At 37.0% G+C, this 19,774-nt stretch overlaps 1 protein-coding gene across 2 annotated transcripts in view; it reads left to right on the forward strand.

Moving 5' to 3' along the window:
- Positions 1-5,318: 5,318 nt before the first annotated feature.
- Positions 5,319-19,774, forward strand: part of sema3gb (sema domain, immunoglobulin domain (Ig), short basic domain, secreted, (semaphorin) 3Gb) — a 74,386-nt gene continuing 59,930 nt past the window's right edge. For both annotated transcript variants that reach the window (XM_049485809.1, XM_049485810.1), the window contains exon 1: positions 5,319-5,749. The gene's annotated coding sequence lies outside the window, so the exon portion shown is untranslated. The remainder of the gene's footprint in view (positions 5,750-19,774) is intronic.

Genomic DNA, 19,774 nt, shown 5'->3' on the forward strand with positions numbered 1-19,774 from the left:
CCCGGCTAGCACTGCTGGAGCAGTATTAGCATTACCCGCTAAGCACTGGCTTTTTGGCTGTTCAAAGGTGAGTATTATTGGCCTGTAGCCTGCTGCTAACCCTGGCTAGCACTGCTGGAGCACTATTAGCATTACCCACTAAGCACTGGCTTTTTGGCCACTCAAAGGTGAGTATTATCGGCCTGTAGTCTGCTGCTAAACACCTGTTCCAAACAAGTGCCGCTTAAAATGCGCCTTATATTTGAAAATCAACCAGAAAATAGATGTTTACTGATAGTGTGCCTTATAATACGGTGTGCTTTATAGTGCGAAAAATACAGTATATACACTGTCATGCAAAAAACCTTGTTTCTCACTTTTTTGACAAAGTGTGCATCTACAGTAGTAGTAGTGCAATTCATTTTTTTTGTTCAGTTGTCCTAACATTGAGTTAAGTTTCAGTTTCAGTGTAAAACAAACTTCTTTATTAACAAAAATTGAGGAAAACATTTGATTTTCTATAATTTCTGGTATATGATATTAAGATATATAAGAAAATAAGAAATGGCTGAAATTCAGAGGTGTTAGACCTCAAATAATGCAAAGAAAACAAGCTCATATTCATAAAGTTCAGAAATCAATTTTTGGTGCAATAACCCTGGTTTTTAATCACAGTTTTCATGGCATGTTCTCCTCCACCAGTCTTACACACTGCTTTTGGATAACTTTATGCCTTTACTCCTGGTGCAAAAATTCAAGCAGTTTAGCTTGGTTTGATGACTGGTGATCATCCATCTTCCTCGTGATTATATTCCAGAGGTTTTCCATTTGGTAAAATAAAAGAAACTCATCATTTTTAAGTGGTCTCCTATTGGTTTCCAGAGCTGTATATCTTTATTCTCTAGACAATAAACCAATAAACTACTGGAAATGCCTGAAAAATGTCCAGTGTTACTTTCATTAACTTTAGACTATCTGTACCTATTATTAATTTTCTCAACTATACATTTAATATATTTGATAAAAATTGAATATAAATTAAAATATTTTATGGGGCAGTTTCCCAGACAGGTATTAAGCCTAGTCTTTTACTATACATAATGTAACTGTTCTCTTGCACACACACTCCTGGTGGTCTGAGGCACCACAGAGAACATCTTCATAAACACGGGCTGGCTGCCCACGGCCTCGTTTTTCTGTCTATAATATCCAAATACAATCGAGCAGTGTCAGGTCTGAGAAGGCCTCTCAATAGAGCGCTGCAGACGCGTCGCCATTGTCTGAGGCCACTCACCCAGAGCGCACTCTCCTTCACCCGGCTCCAGATTCACTGTCCTCTGAGGGTAAACCAGGCCGGGTGAGTGACTGTCGTAGCAGGTAGAGCATTCCCTCTGAGCGATTGTTGGTTAAATGTGGGGTATTTGTAGCAGCGAGGGAGCCTGAATGGAGCATCTGAAGTGAACAGGGCCGTGATTGATTGAAGGGTGAGGGGTCCGAGGCTGCGCTGGGGAATGGGGTGACCTCCACACAAAGGCCTGAGCAGAGACACCCGGTTTGTTTTGGGAGTGGACAAGCCCCCCATGCACACACACACATTCATACACACACACAGACACTGAAGGAGAATGTGAGCATGGCCTGACGTGAATGCTGTCTTTAATCCCTCTCCTGGTCACCCTGCTCCGCTTGTTGTGGGCCACCGGAGCCGGACTGCGAGGAATCTGAAGAATTCCCAGGCCACTTTTTCTCACGTTCCCTCATGGAGCACAATAATGGCTCAGCCAGCAGGGTAAAGTCCCTTTAACTCTCTGTCGCCGTCTCACACTCACACACTGGAGTGTTTTCCCAATTGCCCACTTTTCTGGCACAGTCATAAAGACAAGCCTGAATGATGTGCGCAGTGAAGTATCGCTTAAACACGGCTTGAGGATATCTGAAGGGCAGTGCCTTAAGGATCTTATGGGCCCCAGAGAGACAACGAAACCCTTCTATTTAAAACTGTCTTTAGTGAATCATAAAACTGACGAAAAACCTGATTCACAAAACCTGGTTGTACCTGTTATGGTATTTACTGTATTTATAGGTATATGTTTGAGTAAAATGAACATTGTTGTTGTAGTCTACAAACTATCTACCACATTTATCCCAAATTCCAAATAGAAATATTGTAATTTAGAGAAAGAGTTCAGAAATCCAAATTTAGTGGAATAATCCTGGTTTTTAATTACAGTTTTTATGCATCTTGGCATCATGTTCTCCTCCGCCAGTCTTACACACTGCTTTTGTATAACTTTATGCCTTTACTCCTGGTGCAAAAATTCAAGCAGTTCAGCTTGGTTTGATGGCTTGTGATCATTCATCTTCCTCTTGATTATATTCCAGAGGTTTTCAATTTGGCAAAATCAAAGAAACTCATCATTTTTAAGTGGTCTCGTTATTTTTTTCCAGAGCTATATATTTACAGTGTTAGCAGAATAAAATACACTTCTTACATTTCTCCATATGTGCTACTTGTTTAATACATTCAAAACTGCAGATAAAAAAATAGCAAAAAAATGATTTGTAAGTAGAGATGCACATAATATTTGGCAACCAAAATGTGAAAACTGAACAAACAAAAAAAACACTAAATAATTTATACTGACCCAATGAATTTTAACTAGGGGTTGGAATCATAGGGCATCTCACAATACAATATTATCACGATATGTTGCCCATGATCCTGCAATACCTGATATATCACAAGACAATTATCTACAATACATCAGGGCAACTGTGCCCAGAATTATGGATTTATAGGTGTCAGTTTCAGAGAACTTCTCCATCAATATTCTAGTCTGCAGGTGAGTTTTTTGGTCAGGCAGTGTATCGAAGTCTTGCTTCAGAAATCATGCTTAAAAGAATATATCTAAAATGCCTCTTTATCTTTAATACAGCCTCTAAATATCTAAAACATTGCAGACAGTACCATAACATGCATGCTGATACAATATGCTGTTCAATACCATGTGGTATGTTTAAACCTAATTTAAATGAATCACCAAAAAAAAAAAAGAATAATAAAAGAATCTGCAACACAGCACATTTTTCTAGGAGTGAAAGAATATTTCAGTCTTTGAAAGTGTTTTCTCTTATTTATCACAAAACACTGAAGCTGAAAGAGGATTTGTATCTCCCAGTGTTGCTACTGGGAGTTCTGCCCTGAGGGCAAACAGGGGAGTATTAGCTTTCAAAACCCATAACATTAACATTCACAGCACAAATGATATCTACTCCACTTAGAAAAACTCAAGCTCAGTAGTGCATTAGCAACAGCTGGAACAAAGAGAGATTAACATTCAGTTTACATCTACGGTGAGATTAAAATTTACTTAACATTGTTTATAATGCTGCAGCCATATTACATGTTTTTTTATCATCAGTGCACTCAGTGCACTCTTATTTTATTATTAATTCTTAAGTCTCCTAAATTTCTTTTTTTTTATTTGTGCACAATTTTCTCTCAAATTTATCTGACTCAATTTACCCACCCACTCACTAGGACTCCCCTATCATTTAACAGTGCTCCTGACACAAGGAGGGTGTGGAGGGTGTGCATGCCTCCTCCAATACTTGTGAAATCAGTCACTGCCTTTTTTCCAACTGCTGCCAATGTAGCATCAGTAGGAAGCCAACACACTTAGAGAAAGGCACCGGATCCCCAGCTCTGACACATCAGCCAGCAGATGCCTGTGCCATCTGTTTCCACCCTGAGAGACCACAGCCAATCGTGCTCTCTCAGACGCTGGCTGCTGATGACCATGGTGAATACGTCTTGGTCAGCTGAGCCACTTGGAGCCTAAGTGTCCCGTTTTTCTCAGAACCATAATGTTGTAGTACCTTGATGCGTTTCAGAATGTTGAACGGATGAAATTAAGTTTTATGTTCATCAATAACTGATTTACTAAATGTTTATATGTTTATAAATGTTTATATAAGTTTATATTATAAGGTAACAAGGTTATATTTGCATATATATTTATCATTTAATGTTTAACACCTACCACTATTAGTTAAAAACTAGTGTCATACCAATGTTACTGTACATAAGAGCATTATTATAAAAAATATGAGACCACTTCAGTTTCTGAATTAGCTTCTCCGATTTTGCTATTTATAGGTACATGTTTGAGTGAAATGAACAATGTTGTTGTAGTCTACAAACTATCTACCACATTTCTCTCAAATTCTAAATAAAAATATTGTAATTTAGGGAAAGAGTTGAGAAATCAATATTTATTGGAATAACCCTGGTTTTTATTGAAGGTTTTCATGCACCTTGGCATGTTCTCCTCCACCAGTCTTACACACTGCTTTTGGATAACTTTATGCTTTACACTCCTGGTGCAAAAAATTCAAGCAGTTCAGCTTGGTTTGATGGCTTGCGATCATCCATCTTCCTCTTGATTATATTCCAGAGGTTTTCAACTTGGTAAAATCAAAGAAACTCATAATTTTTAAGTGTTTTTTTTTTCCAGAGCTGTATATTTACAGTGTTAGCAGAAAAAATACACTTCTTACATCAGTCCCTATATGCTACTTGTTTAATACATTTAAAGCTGCAAATAAAAAATTAGCAAAAAAGGCAATGCAGCTATTAAACAACTCTGTAGGTACTGTGATATCCTAAACATAAATAAAACAAGAATCTTCACTTAACACCTCAAACTTGTGATTTAATATAACCCTATACGTCATAAGCTGATGAGCATCACTTCACCGTGAGCTAATAACAATATTAGAGGCAATGGGTCCTCTGGGAATTTGTGGGCGGGTTGTAATTAATGGTTTCTGCACTAAAAGATTCATTGAGAGAAAGAGTCCCTTGACTGAGGATTAGCCTAATTGAGGTCTTCAGTCTGAGGGTGAGGCTTGTTTTATTAGGCTACTTTTTTCCTATAATATGGTAAGCTAAGCTATCCATGTCCATGGATTTGATAAGTATATGATTTATGACCACATACAGAAGTGTCTCAGATCTGATTTGTAAAAATTGAATTGAATCAGATCTGAGCCACATTGAGGAAAAAAACGGATTTGAGTCACTTCAGCCTGGTCAATGTGAACGTAGCCTGGGATGAGAGACTCTTATTAGAAAGAAAATAATTACAGAGAGAGTTAGGACTTGTATCACTGTGTGATTTTAGGCTAAAAGGGCTTGCCATGCTCCTCAGGCTGGCATGGATGTGGTTAACTCCCTGATTGGAGGAGAAAAAGGAGGAGGAGGTGAAGGGAGGGAGTGAGGGAGGGCGAGGAAGGGGAGGAGGGGGGTCTATAGCAGCAGGAGTGGCAGCGGTGGAGCTACAACACAACCCACCACCAACACCAACACACACCTGACTGCACTCATAATACACACACACACACACACACACCAGCTCTCCAGCTATATACCTCACTGGAGCTCGAGCTCCAGCTCTCTCTGTGTCTCACGCGGACTTTTAGGAGGAGGTTTTACAGATGGAAATGTGACAGCAGAGCATTTCTCCAGCTTACCTTTCTTTAACTCCCGAGGCTGCAGTTCGTTTTAGGAGAATTAACGTTACTTTTGCGAGGTTTTGAGTCTGAAAACTCTGGGAACTCGTGTGAGGAGAGAGGAGGAGGAAGCCGGAGGAGAAGTGCAGCATCAGATGGACACAGTTTTTGTGCTTCTCTGGAAAAAATCTCCTGAGTTTATGGAGAAAGCTGGACAGCAGCGCGGAATGTAACGCCTGGAGTTACCTGTGATACAGTGAGTGACTTTCCTCCAGAACTGAGGTTTGAGTTGATTGAATGAGTCTGTGTGTAGCTGTAGAAATGCTGCTTTTAGAGTTTTAGTCTCAGCTGAAGAGTAGAAATATATCCTATGTGTTTGTATCGCTCTTTTATAGCTCGCTTTTTAACTCGGTTTGAGCTCAGAATAACTAAACGTTAGCGTAACCTGTGACTGAGCTCCTGTTAAACCTGCTCCGGCTTCTTTTGTGAATTAACTGTCCATTCCACCTTAAATTATTCTGCAGTTAGATTAAACTCAAGCACTATTTAAGGTGGAACTGCAAACTTAAATCAGAAATGACGGTATGAAACGGTATAAAATTCATTTTCACGGTATGATAACACTTGCATACAGTTTAACGATATCACTTCTTCTAATTGTAAATATTAGGGATGGGCGATATGGCCCTAAAACAGTTTTACAATATTTAAGGGTATTTCATACATTTAGAAATATTTTATTTTATTTTAAAATAACACAACAAAGGAACCTAAAACAAATCCTGCACAGTAAATCAACACTGTGAGTGTTATACTGTATTTCAGCATTATTAGTCTTAACTTAACATTAACAGTGTTGATTTTACACTGACACATTTACTGTGTGACAACTGGGGTTATACCTAGGGCCTATTCCCTAGCCCTATGATCTAGTTTCCCACTCACTTACCTTTATCTACACGACAATGACAAGAGACCACTTCAGTTTCTGAATCAGTTTCTCTGTTTTTGCTATTCAGAGGTTTATTCTTGAGTAAAATTAACATTTTTGTTTTATTCTATAAACTTCAGACAACATTTCTCCCAAATTCCAAATAAAAATATTGTCATTTAGAGCATTAATTTGAAAATGAGAAATTGCTGAAAAAAAAAACAGAGCTTACCTTAAATAATGCAAAGAAAACAAGTTCATATTCATATTCAAGTTTTAAGAGTTCAGAAATCAATATTTTTTGATAATTGGTGGAATAACCCTGTTTTTTAACCACAGGTTTCATGCATCTTGATTTTGAATAACTTTATGCCTTTACTCCTGGTGCAAAACTTCAAGCAGTTCAGTTTGGTTTGGTGGCTTGTGATCATCCATCTTCCTCTTGATTATATTCCAGAGGTTTTTAATTTGGTAAAATTAAAGAAACTCATAATTTTTAAGTGGTCTATTTTTTTCCAGAGCTGTTTATTAAACAATAAGTTAAATAATATATTACTCCAACAAAATAACTGTTAAGGTTTAATTTAATGTAAGTATCCATATAAATATGGATTCTTAAAGTCATAATATTACTTTTACAATAAGATACGGAACACTCCTAATTATTATCATTATTATATGTTGACCCTTAACAGATATAAAACAGGTTATTGTTTAGTTGAACAAAAGTTTTGATATAATCAAATCTTGAATCAGGTTATTAATGAAAATATGTATTAATGTAACATGTCTGTCTCCTAATAATTACATAAGAAAGTTGTTTGTAACGTAAAGCTCTTTTAAAGTTTTTATTTCCAACTATTGATCAAATCGGTTCACTCAAAAACTTGTTTGGTTTGTTTTGTGTTTCCATTGTACCACTGCAATTTAACATGATTACAACATAGTATAATATAGCATGTTATATTTTGAAAATATGCTTTTCCATTTGTTTAGTCCTTTTTGTCAAAAAGTCTGTGTTTAGATGTATTTTGTGTAATGTAGATTGAGGTTAGCAAATTGACTTCTGCCACAAAGTTTTGGAAAATGTTAGTCAACTCTGTTAAATGGTTTAAAGGATTTACACAGTTTAATATTAATTAATGAGTTGAATGATAAGTCAGATCTTTATATACTTGAAATGTATCTGCATTTATAGAATGGATTTACAAACTGCACAGGATTATGATGTTTAAATTGAGGTGAAATCGAGTGCTGCTACCTATAACTGGGATATTTCTTTGTCATATTTTGCACAAGACTGTTCCCTGTTGAGCTTCATCTCTACAGAAACCAAACCATTTCCACATAAATGGTATTAATTAAATTATTTAATTATTTTAAAACACACATAGATGGTAACCTTTGTAGCAGGTGCAATTTTGTGAAATGGTCACAGAGTTTGAATACATCAGTATTTATTATATATTGCCTAGCCATTGCCTAGCCCTAGACTGAGAGCGTTTGAGAAAAAGGCATGAATGAAGTCCCACATCAGCTTTTGTCTTTGTTTTTCGTTAAACAAACTGAGTAAAAGCCGAGTTTATCCCCTCCCCAAGTGACGAAATGTTGAAATGCACATAACGTGTTCTTGTCAACTCACTCATGAATGATTTACTCGCCACTTTGGCTGAAGTGGTTATGCATTATGTATTTAAAGTTAAAAGCATAAAAGTTAAACGCTTTTCATTTTTGACCTTCCTGCTCAGAGGATGATATGATGTCAGATATGATGATCATCATCTCCAGTATCAGGACTGAGATTAGCATGAATACAGGTTATTTCCTGCTGTTGAATTTTGCATGCAGCATATGAACTGGTATTAAAAATGTATCTCTTGAACTCTATATTAGACTGACCTCACATCACAGAGCAGTTCATCCTGTTTAAACTTGCACAACGAGACCCCGAGACTTTCAGTCCGTTTTAGTGTTATTTTCTTTTGTTTTGCACACAGAGCTGCTGTGAGTAATGGGCTGAAGGTTAAGCTCAGTATTCGCAGATACATGCCTTTTTCTTTTTTTTGCTGGAGTTGCTGTAAAGCCTTTTACAGCAGCAGCAGCAGCAGCACTTCAGCACGCTGAAAACATGACAGAGCTCTTAGTGGTTTTCTGATTACAGCTGTTTTGAAATGAGTGTCCTTCAGTATTTTGCTTTAATATTCAGTATTAAAGGATGGGTTTTTTATCTCTCTCAGAAATCTCTGAATAATAGACTATTTAACTCTTATTAAGTTTGCTAAACATAACCAGAAACAGATTTAAAATGTATTATATATATATTTTTAGGATTATTTGGAAAGTATGATTAATGACATTTATTGGATCTGGCTTTGGATACTGTGTAAATATAGCCTAGCAGTAGGAGTGGGTAATATTTTATCATATACAATATATCGTGATACAAAAATTATATAAAATCAAACTATGCTAAACTATTTTTCTGAGTATTTAATAGCAAAATTGTATATGAAAGTCTTCTAAAGTCAATAATGTATTATTTTATTTGACTGTCATATTAATAGTGGCACAGACCTGGCAGCGAGCCAATTCCTGTGGTGACATATTACATACATATCTCAGTTTTCAATTGAGTAGCTAGATAAGTGCAATACTAGAATTCTTGTGTATTTTATTTAAATTCATATAATATATATATATATATATATATATATATATATATATATATATATATATATATATATATAACTAATATATTTATAATATACACTGCCAAATGTATGTAAATATAAATGTATAATGTCATGGGACAAAATGTCATGTGTGACATATGTGTGTATATGTTGTGAGGTGTTATCTTGTCAGTGAGGTTGAACATCACCCAGCATGCTCATAGCAAGTTAATTTAAATTTAAAGGTCTGACAGTGGGTGCCAGAGTAATGGGACATACCATTTCTGAAATAGAAAGACATTTAAACTGGACAGTGCAGTGGGTGGTAATGATGGTGACCGGCAGCATCTGGTTAGAATTGTCCATGCGTTCATACAAGTGATTTTGAAAGGAATTAAACACAAACACACACACATTCGATGCAGAGGCCAAAAAGTCATGTCATGTCAGAGTATGTGTGTGTGTGTAAAGTCTAGTCCTATTACGATCATTACATTATCGACGTATCATACAATAAGTAGACATGACCTCAATATATTTTATAATCGTGATACTGTCTATTGTATTTATTTGTATGTTTTATGCACAAATATTACAGTGAACAGTATTTAAGCCAGTCATGCAATACCAGACCAATGCTCCAATAGCTGCTACTCCATTAACACAGTATGAAATTCTGCAGTAGGTGAGAAGACAAACAAACATATTTTCCAAACTATGATTAATTAAAATTAGTTTTACACATTTTTGAAAGGGTAAAATTGCTTTGTCATCTTATTCTATTTTCATTATATCAGTGGCATTTAATGGTTTTAAAATGACAATTATATTGTTTATCGCAATAATTTCTGGGATTATATATCATGCACAAAAAATTTATATTGTGACAGACTGCACAAAGTCTGCACATTTAAAGCATAAATACTGTTTTAATGAACAGATTGCAAAATAAAAGTGAACTTTTGCATGTTTAAAGTAACAGCATATTAAATTTGTTTTTTTTGCAATGTTAGAACATTAAAATTGTGTCTAAAAATACAGTATTTATTTGCATCCCGTAGAAGAAATCAATTAAATCTGCCGTTTGACCATTATTGCTGAATTTTTGCATGCTCATAAAATACTTTGTGCACCATTGACCATATTATTTTAGTTGAGAATAAAAGAATACAGCATCTGCACCTGTCAAATCTTAATGCATAATTACTTTATTTTTTATAGATTGGGATTATACTTCTCATAAAAATCTAAATCAATGTGCTTGTGTAATCAAATATAGTCACCTTACAGTCATTCGTCAGGATTGGAACATCTCATTTTAGCAAAAGTGGCTGCCAAGGATTTTAGAAGTATACTTTGGTTCATTATCCATTATTCCTCAAATGAAATGGATTTTCTTTTTATTCTCTAAATGTGCTCTGCTGATTGTAGTCAAATAGTTATATTTTGACTTCATTTGTTTATAAGACTTCCAGTGTTCAAAACTCACCTGGCTTCTATATATATACTCTGTAGCATATTTTAAACGTTCTGTTTTGTGTCAGTGTTGCATGAAAGGTCCTGCACCACTGTCTTCTGACATGACCCTTTCAAGAAGATTATGTTTGTGCAAGCAACACTGCACAGTGGAACAGTGCACCGCCACCCCCTTCATACTATAAATCTTTCTGCTTTCTTATCAGTATACGAGCAGTTCTCTCCAAAATTATCTTCCACATCTCATCTCAACCTCCACACTTCCCCTGAACTTTTGCTGAACTGTTGCTTCTTTACAACAGTTCAAACTGTAGAAACCAAGCTGGCAAGCTGGAAACTCTTGGGCTATCTTAGTAAAACCTTTCCTCTGCCTTGTGGACATTGGTTAGTTTCGTTTTTTCAGATCCTCAGACAGTTGCTCAGAATAGCCTGGTGTTGAAGTATTTAAGAATCTGACATATCTGTCTTTAAATATATCATCCATTTTGTTTTTTTGTTGTGTATTGTTGAGATTATTGATACATAATTATTTTTTATCCAGGTGATTGTCTTGGCTCTTTGTTTAAATGTGCATTTTGGTGCACTTTTGACTGGCACTGTATATTTAATGCCTCTTGTGTCAAGTTGTGCCTCTGTATGTTACAGTATGCAAATTGATTATGAAGTGTTAATGATCTTGTATAAGTTTTGAGGTGTTATCTTGTGACTAAGGTTGAACACTAGGTAGCATGCTCATGGAATTGACCAATGCGAACAGTCAAGTGACTCTGGCAGATCTCACACATATATCTCACAGTCAATGTAGTATTCTTTAGCCTCCATTAGACATGAAAAAAAGTCATGGGACACAGTACTTTTTGCTTGTCTGTTTGCACAGACTATACCAGGCAGAAGCCGCTGGTCACAATATTTACCAAATCACAGTGTGCTGTCCACTGTGGGTGGTAATGACTTCTATGTAGTATTTACTGCTGTTCCATGACTTTTGGCATGTCAGTGTATATGAGATTTTACACATTAATAATAGTAGGACTTTCATGATATCTTCTAACTATCTTTTAAAGTGTTGAAAACAGTTTTAATAATTAAAGCTGAAATTATTTCTACAAAGAAAAACGATCCAGGTCATCAACCAGACTGTATCATCTCAAATGCACGGCAGGCCCTGGAATGTGAATTACATATTTGCATCAGTGTAGTATTTGCACCTCTATATTGACCTTAATCAATAAAGCAACTCAGGAGACAGAAATTCAGTGGAATTCAGAAAGCGAATCTGTCTCATCTATTATTGATACGGCTAAAATCGAGGCTGAAGAATGAAGAGGGGGAAAATCAATACTGAGGCATCGTGCCCTCAGGACTTTGCTCTATCTGGTTAAGCTCACCAGTCCATGTTGTTGTATCGCTGACAAGCTTTGTGAAATATTTATCCTGTCAATCATAGACAGCTTAGGCTAGATGCTGTATGTCGTGATATTTGTGTGATGTTTGCTCGGATTGTCAAGTAAATTTCACGTTTTCTGCTGCTGCTCTGCTATAGATGTGGACGCTTTCCGCATGCTGCCCTTTGGTGCTGATTTTATTCCTCCACTTTAATGATTAATGCCACACTGCATTTGAAATACATATCTACCCTAGTTTTTGAAGCAGGCTTGTAGTTAGTTGGGGAGGGGAAATGCATTGAAACAACAATGTGGCATTGTGCTTAACAAATATCTTAGTAATTAATACGATTTGTAACTGGAGTCTCCATGCTGCATTTGCAGCCAGGAATCCTAATTAAACAGTGATTGGACAGTCCAGACAGGTGTCCTTATTCTGCACACACTTGGTTCGCATTCAGGAAGACTTGCACCAAGTGCCTGAACCTGAATTGTTTCAGTCACTTTAAAGTGGGTGAATATTTGGCTACTATGATCGAAACGCTAGCTAATAGCGCCCTGGTTTACCAGAACACTTAGGGTTTCTTAGTCTAGTGCTGTCAGGCGGCATTAGCTGCTAACCGCTAGCGCTACTGGAAATCTGGAAACCTAAGCTTACTGTAAATAAACGGAAGCACTTTACTCATCCAAATAAACATAAAAAAAGTTTTTAAGAGAAAAATCTGTATAGATTAACATCCAGTGCTTGTTTGACTTTAAAATAATCTTTTTTTAAGAATTACTTAGCTTAGCTTTACAGGTCTCGTCAAACAGTGGCACAACCTGCTGAATTAGAAGGAAAACATGGGGACAACCCTGTTTCGTACTAGTGTTGCGTACTGTGCCTTATAATATGGTGCCCTTATGTATCTACATTACATTTTACATTACATTAACACCTATAACATTTGTATTCAATCCTAACAACATTTTGATGCATTTTTGTTTGTCTTTTTTAGTTGCATTATATGTACAGAACAATTCCCTGTACACTTGTGTATTCTTAAGAATAGCTACACGTTGGGAGTATGCACTATAAATTCATGTTCACGACACTAAAGCACACAAAAAGCATAGGTCATGATGATGAATAGATAAAGGGAGTTAAAATACAGAATTATACTTTTATTCTAAGCAGCCGCTTCCACAACGCTCATAAGCATTCGTCAGGTTAGTTTTCACAAACTGAATTTTTTTCAAGATACACGAGACACGATAAGGAATATTTATAGCTGCAAAAACGTGTTCCCAGATTGTTTGGAGTTTTAACCTGGAGCAGCGTTCATCATTCTGGTCACAGGGCTGCTTGTTCTCTGGGCTGCTGTGATAGTTAGCAGCCCCGCTGATATCACATTTGGAGGCTTTCATTACTCCAACACTCCTCCTCCTCATACATTCTAAGCTAATTACGAGACGCTGCTGCTTTTTTAAACTTTATTTCACCTTCTCCACCGGCCTTAATCATATTTGCTGCATATTTCTGCTACTTCGGTCCGCTGCTGGGAATGAAAAATTCAGCAGATATTCTGATCCCTTCATTTTAAGCTTTAAATCTACTTTCTGCCTCTGAACTCTGGAGCCGGGCTGCAGTCAGATGGATTTGCTTGCGCTGATACTCATTTAGATACTTGCCTGGGTTTTATTCATCATCACTTCACCGACACTCTCTGCCTCACATTTGTCATCTGTGGCTCTGCTTACAGCCAGTTGCCAGGCTGCCCCTCTTACCCACACACACACACACACATGCACGTCCACGCATATATACAGACTTACTCATACGCACGCTTGTTGCTCTCCACAAATACAACAGGCCTCTCGAGACGGTTGTCATGACGGCTTCCTTGGCGCTGGTGGGGGTCAGCCGGGGGGCAGGCGCAGACTCTGGGGGTCAAGAGGAGGGGGAAGTGGGGGCACAAGTGATAATTTAGTGATACCGCCGTGGAGATGGCAGGGTGCCACTTTTCTAATAAGTCTTGTCTCAGTGCAATCTCTGTTTCATCTCCTGCTGCTGGAGGAGCAGATTATCACCCACTGTACAGCATGTTTTCGTTTTTATAATAAATCACAATGATTTCATTTAATTTCCATAATTATTCTTTGTCTCAGATTTTAGCTTCTTTTGTCTCTTTTGTTACAGCATTACAGTATTTTGAAAAGTAGTTGTTTAAGTTTGCACTTGGACTGGCATCCGTCAACTTACTGTATTTTCCAGACTACTAAATTTCCTGGTCTATTTTAATACATAAGGTGCACCAGATTATAAGGCGCATTTTAATAGTAAGAATAGTAAGGAACAAGGGTGCCGCTATGTTTTCCTTCTGGGGGTGCATAAGTAAACAAAACTGTAATTCTTAAACATTTTTTAAAGTAAAACGAGCACTGGATGTTAGTCTACACAGATTTCTCTCCTGAAAACTGTTTATTTGGGTAAGTAAAGCACTTCTGTTTAATTCTTAGCTTACAGTAAGCTAAGAATTCCAGTATGTTAGTAGCAGTGCTAGCCACGGTTAGCTAGCGATTCGTCCCATGTACCTAGTTTTAACACGGTAAACATGCGGACTACAGTCTGATATACTCACCTCTGAGTATCGAAAGAGCTAGCACTCTGTTTACGGCTAATGCTAACACTGCTCCAGCATCGGTGCTGGAGAAACTTCACTGAAACTCCTGTATAAAGGTGCACCTCAGCAGAGTGGCCTTACTGCTCCTCACAACCTGACTGGGATTTTCAGTGATTTTTAAGTGTGAAACATACCGTAGGCCTGTTGGCAAAATATAACCTATATGTGCCAAAAATGGTAAAGATTGTATTGTACTCTTTTGTTTAATCTAATACTGATGGTGTGTTAGTTTTGAGGCTAACATATTAGCTTCAGAATAGATTTTAGAGCTCCTGCTGTAAAGCACGACTTTGGTTTCATGTTAGAGTTTCATTGGATCGCATTGGGAATCAGGGCTAATTTAGATACTTTTAATATATCAAATATCAGCTTTTAAAAATCCAATCTGTTGGTAACAGTAACAGACAAAACAAATAAAAGCGTGATAATGTGGTGATATTATACTATACATATACTATACTTTTATAATGTTGAAACTTCTAATCAGCAAATGAAAATAAACAGATTTTTTTTCTGTATTGAAAAATGTATTAAATTAATGCACCACTGAATCAAACCGAATTATAAACTAATGAACATGTGTATATATTTTGATGTAAATAAAATATTTACAAAATCTTCTAAAGCACCAATCAGATAACATACTGTACATTTTTTGTAGCTAATTTTAATGTTTTGCTACCAAACTGCTACAAAACCAACAGCAGGCTTGATCTGCTGGGATGGAGCACTTCTCTGTAGTCTGTTTCTTATTAAACATTAATATCATACAGACTTTCAAATATTTAACTCCTGTGTAATTTTGCAGGCACACAGCTTTTGAAGTGGTGGATTAAATAGTAGCTTTGAAGTGGTCATTAAGGAAAGGAGGGCCGTGTAGGACGAGCTGAGGAGAGCAAGAGGTTCAAATCACTGTGTTTTAAGATTTCTCAGGAATGGACAGAGGTTGCTGTGTGCTGATGGTAGCTGTGATGCTGTCTGTCGTCAGCCTGTCACGATTATTATTATTATTATTATCGACTTATTAAAAAATTAGAGTATCAATGAAAAGTTACTTTATTTAAGTAATTCAGTTCAAAATGTGAAACTTTACCATATTATATAGATGTATTACACATTTACAACCAATGAAAACCCAAAAAACAGTATCTCAGAACATTTTAATATTATATAAGACCAATTGGTACTTTTGGCAGTGTGGGCAATGTGCCAAGTCCTGCTGGAAAATGAAATCCGCATCTCCATAAAAGTTGTCAGCAGAGGGAAGCATGAAGTGCTGTAAGATTTTGTGGGAAAACAAAACTGCACTGACTTTAGACTTGATAATAAAACCCAGTGGACCAACACCAGCAGATGACATGACTCTCCAAACCATCACTTATTGTGATGAAACTTCACATTAGACCTCAAGCAGCTTAGACTGTGTGCCTCTCCACTCTTCCTCTTTACTCCTACCGTACTCTGGTCCCTTGACTTACAAATGAAATGCAGAATTTACTGAATTTGATGGTCAGTGATGGTTTGGAGAGACATGTCATCTGCTGGTGTTGATCCACTGTGTTATAATATCAAGTCTAAAGTCTGCCAGCAGGACTTGGCACACTGCCCACACTGATAAAAGTACCAACTGGTCTTATATGATATTCTAATTTTCTGGTTTTTGGGTTTTCATTGGCTGTAAGCCATAATAATCAACAATAAAAGAAATATAAACACCTAAAATATATCACTCTGTGTGTAATACATCTATATAATATATGAGTTTCACAAATTTGAACTGAATTACTGAAATAAAGTAACTATTCAATGATATTCTTTTTTTAAGATTCTTATGTCAAGTCTTATGTATGTAAATTTGTGTATGCCAATGTCTTTATCGTCGCTGTCCAAAGAAAAACACTTATCTCCAAAACAGCAACTTAACAGGAGAGAGATGAAACCTATGTGAAAGAAGTCAATTTAAAAAGAGTTTATTTCAGATCATTTTGAAGAGTTTCTATTGGTTCGTTCATCAAGAAATTTCGGCACAGTGTAAGAGACAGTTTGTCGCTTCAAATTATGTAGTAAACTAAAAATCAACAAAAATGGAGATAAGTGTTTTTCATAGGACAGCGATGATATATTTTTATTATGTAAAATTTCATTGCTCTTTTAAATGGTATATCTGCTATTTTGTGCTATTATACTATCATTATGTCAGTGCTATAAATTGGTCTTAAAAAACAATACTTGCAGGTATATCTGGGATAATATATTGCCCCCAAAAATATATTCTGCACTTTAATTAATAAACAAATATATATTCACATATGTACACTTTGCTTCTGCTTATCTCTGTAGACTTCAAAAGCAGAAGCACCTGACCAGACTTTAAAATGTTAACCCCAACACCCCCATCCCCCCATAACCCCCCCACCCGTCCCCCCAGTCCTCCCAACTCAAGCCCCTCCTGGTTCTGGTGCCACTTTTACGGGGAAAAGCACAATACAGGGGCGTCAATGACAGTGAGCAAGGGTGGCTAATCCATGCAGCTGTCAGCCCAGGGGGGTATTAAGCCTCCATTCTGAAGATTCTTGGGCCCTGGCCAACCAAAGACCTACTGTAGTCTCTTTCAAAGCCGGCGGACAACCAGCAAGTCTATTCTCTTTACTGAGAGCGCCGACAATAGGGAGAAAAATGAAGCCATCACACCATGAAGTCATATGAAAGAGAGCAGTAAAAGCCTTCTAGTACTTGTGCAGGAACCATTCTGAGCTCACTCAAGTGTTACGCCAGCCAGTGCCAGGCTTTTGATTGCTTCCAGAGTAAGATATCAGATTTTTACCCTCGTTTACCCTCGCTTACCCTCCTTCCCCCAACACATCTTCCAGGTTCTGTGTGACGTATAGCCAAGAATTACAACTATTCCTTGGTTTTAATAAAGTTAGTCAGTCACTGACGGACTTACTGAAGTAGGGGGATAGGACAGGGGGGTCAACCGCCCCCATTGTTGAAAAAGCATTGTAAAAATTCTATTATAGAGTGGCAAAAAATGAGTTAAAGTGCCCTACTGAGTGACTTCTTGTGGGAAAGATTGGATCATGTGCCTGCTAGGGTACTTCTTTTTCAATTATTCTGCCAAAATCTGCCATATTGTGCAAAAATGTTTCATAATGTGTCTTAATAAGTCCTTGTCTATGTACGAAATCCTGCTCTTTCAATAAAAAAGGGTGCCATCATAAAGTGCCTTCTACGCCATCTCCACTACACAGCCTAAAGGTGCCCTTCCTAAGGAATGTATTTGATAGTGAAAACAATTTCAGTTTTAGCCACACCCACTCTAGAGTGTTTATAGGCTGGGGGTGGCCTTAAAAATATTGTATAATTTTTTTACAGGCCCACACTCCACCCCCTCCTTCCAACTACTCTCTTTTAGCCTTGTTGTGGAGCCGACAAACGGCAGGTTTAAGTTCATTTTAGTTTTTTAATGCTCAACTTGCTCTACTATATATATATATATTTTTTTTAAATATAGACAAAACTGCATTAGGTCTATTTAATTTATTCAGTTGTTGTAAAAAAAACACAAAATGAATCACAACCTATGAAAAAAACAGATTTATTAATTAGCCCTTAGCCTAATGTTTCATTTCGTTTGGTTTTGTTTGTTTTCTAGTCGAAAAAAGTGACTTTAGCCTAATAACGCAGTTTTAACCAGGAATAAATTTAACATTTATCAGTTCAATTTTCTGACCCTTGAGGTAAAATTGGTAATTAAATATATTAAATATTGAATATGGAGTATAAAATAAAAATAAAAAATCCTGAAGAAATACGTTTTATCAATTGTTCCAAGTTTTTGGTCAGAATTTATGAAAAATAAAAAAAAATCTGTAACAAAAGTGGGTGGATTTATATAATCAGATCTTTGCTACACAATGAATAAAATTTAAAACTTTTTCTAAAATTCTGATTGTGAGGCAGCACAAACTATACTAAATTAAAAAAGCTTTTACATTCATATCTGTTTTATATCTATCAAGTTTAGCTCCAAATAGTGATAAAACTGAACTGATAAACATAACACTGGTCATAGTGCATCATAGGTTTTTGTGTGCTGGTGAGACCCCATGCTGTACAGTAGGTGCCCTTTTTATTTGTTCTCCTCTGCCCTTCAGACAGTCTGAGTCCGTCACTGAAGTCAGTGGAGATTTCCCAGTGCTATTCGGCTTGATTTCCTGCCCTGCTGCTCACAGCACATGCCCAATCCTCTCAGATCCCCTCCATAACTCTCTGCACTTAATGCTGGAAAAAATGGAAAATCACAAAACGACAGAAAAATAGGACTCAATTATAAAGCGCTGTGATGTTGGAAAACAGCTGTGAGCTATGAATAGTGGAGTCTGTTGTTATGGGAGGGTAATTGCAGAGGAATCCAGTGTTTATCGTGTAAATGAAAAGAGCGAGGCCCATCGAAACAGGTGTGGGAATTTGATGGAAGGCCTGTGCGCTCCCTCCCCGGAGTAAAGTCCTCCTAAAGCTCCTCACCTCCATTTGGAGCATTACGACACGGCAGCAGCGCTTTGAGGGATGGGGGATCTGTTCTGTGGAAGGGTGTGGAGAGATTACAGAGACAGGCACTGGGAGTTTGTGTGTGAAGGAGTGGTGCTGGTGGTTTGGGGGGGGGGGGTGTTGGTTGTATGATGCAGTGCATTAATGCTATGTGATGCAAGAGTTCCAGTTTTATCATGTAGCGAGGCATGGCTCGTCCTTACCTCTGATTGGGGGCAGAGGCAGATGGACACTGGTTGAAGAGATATAAAGCAGGTGGCATTGTATGTTCTGAACCAGTGTCCATCTGCCATGTGGCTTCCAAGGAAAACATTTAATTGATAAGAGATTACTTTTATAATATATAAAAGTCCCATAAACTTTTTCATGACTTTAATAACATCCCAATGAGTTGCATGCAAAAAAAACCCAAAACTCTGCAGACAAACCAAATGAGTATATTGAATTATAATTGTTGAAATTGGAGTGAATGTTGGAGTGAAGTTGCAAGAGCTAACTGGATGTGATTAGTTTCTCAGGGGGTCCTGGGGTCATTTTCTCCTTTATGGGGGGCCCTCTGTGATTTTATTCCCATCCAGAACGACCATGCATGTGTTTTTTCTC

This window comes from Astyanax mexicanus, chromosome 12 (assembly GCF_023375975.1).
Source record: "Astyanax mexicanus isolate ESR-SI-001 chromosome 12, AstMex3_surface, whole genome shotgun sequence".
Classification (NCBI taxonomy): domain Eukaryota; kingdom Metazoa; phylum Chordata; class Actinopteri; order Characiformes; family Acestrorhamphidae; genus Astyanax; species Astyanax mexicanus.